Source organism: Argentina silus (genome assembly GCF_951799395.1).
Source record: "Argentina silus genome assembly, chromosome: 17".
Classification (NCBI taxonomy): domain Eukaryota; kingdom Metazoa; phylum Chordata; class Actinopteri; order Argentiniformes; family Argentinidae; genus Argentina; species Argentina silus.
Genome location: NC_139671.1, coordinates 8,839,999 through 8,841,654, shown reverse-complemented (window position 1 = coordinate 8,841,654; position 1,656 = coordinate 8,839,999).

Here is a 1,656-nt window from a genome sequence, read left to right as displayed (position 1 = left end):
AGGAGTTAGGTGTGTCCCAATGAAATGCCAGTATTTTACTGTATATGGAAGAATGCAAACTTGCCTTATACCCTCTATCCACCCAGTTTTTCAGCTTTTGTGTATCCTCACATGGATATTATATGGGCTGTGTTCCTCACTGCAGGTGAGTAGGCTCCACTTTAGGATCAGGCGGGAGAAGGTGGCAAATTACCTGGAGTGTTTTAGTCCCGGTGAAAACTGCTTGTAACCTCTCTGCCATGCACAGGGATCAGAGGGGAACTAAACATTAATTAATAGAACAGGAAAACAAGATACCAATGTCCTCAGAGGTCTTTTCACATAGCTCTCAACAGAGACTAACTTCAGAGACTGTTCGCTTTTCTTTGGTGATGCAATAGACTCACTTCGATGCCACTTACAGTGTTTTTTCTTTGATTGTCATTGGTGTTATTATATAACGGTTTGACACAGTCACATTATAAAAAAATAATGGTCGGTAAATCACCAAAAGTATAGGGAAAGTGCCAATGATAATTCAAATTAGTCACCTAAGCTCATTTTGCAGATCATTTCAAGCTGCTTTCAGGACAAACTTCTTATTCTTAATGTATGTGAGCAGTAAGGGGAGATGGTATAGTATTTCCATTTGTAAAGGTCAATTTTGTCATTTCATGTACTTGTTATTTATGTAATTCCAATGGACTTGTTGTGGTATGGTGGACAATTGTGGAAAATCAATCAGAAATCCTCTTGAGCTGAAGGGAAGAGGAGTAAAATGACTTCTGAACAATCAACTTCTTCAAACAGCTCTGATTCCATTTTCATTATGGGAGACAATGAAAAAACAGCTACATTTAATGAGTTAATTGTTAGTTATACGGTAACAACTGTATAATAACCTTTGCTTGAGATTAATGGAATGCTCATCGATCGACCCTCAGCCAACCCTGCTACTTGTTCATGTGGATGATGTGGATGGTTTGTTTTTGTATATCATGTGATTAAAAGATGGATCTTTTTGCAACTTGACATTGTAAGTGTGTAATGAGAGTAAAATATGAATGACTGTGATGTTCATTGCTTCTACAAAGAACTAACCATGTTGCGCTTGCGCCACAAGTTAGAGAAAGAACATGTTTTTTTTGTAAAAACCTGCATGGCTTCATTCAGTTAATTACATTACTTAGAGGTTATCTTTGAAACTGAAAGCTCTTATTTGCCAAGCACAGTCCCTCCTCTCATAGGTGAAGGTAGGCTGTAGGACTATGCAATGCCCAGTCTTCCTGCCACCAGCAGATAAGCTGTGAGAGAGTCTGAGCTCAGAAATGGGTCACCTTGGTCTAGTACCCAGAGTATAGCACTGCACAGGCACATGACTTGCCCGGAGTGTCTTAGGCAGTAGTGATTATTCAGAAGCCTATGATATTAATGATGCGGGCCAGCCTATAGCAGCATACCAGCTCAGCACATGCCCTTTACTCCACTCATAAAATGTTGCACTTTGCCCTACCATAAAATAATAATAATTACTCAGGCTGGTAAAAGGTTTGAGCTTGTTATTTTCCTTCTACAGAAGCATTTACAGTTTGTACATTCAAAGGTTTAGAATTAGACCATCTGTAAAAATCTGATTCAAATTCCAAAAAAGGAAACATTGCAGAATGTAACCTATAA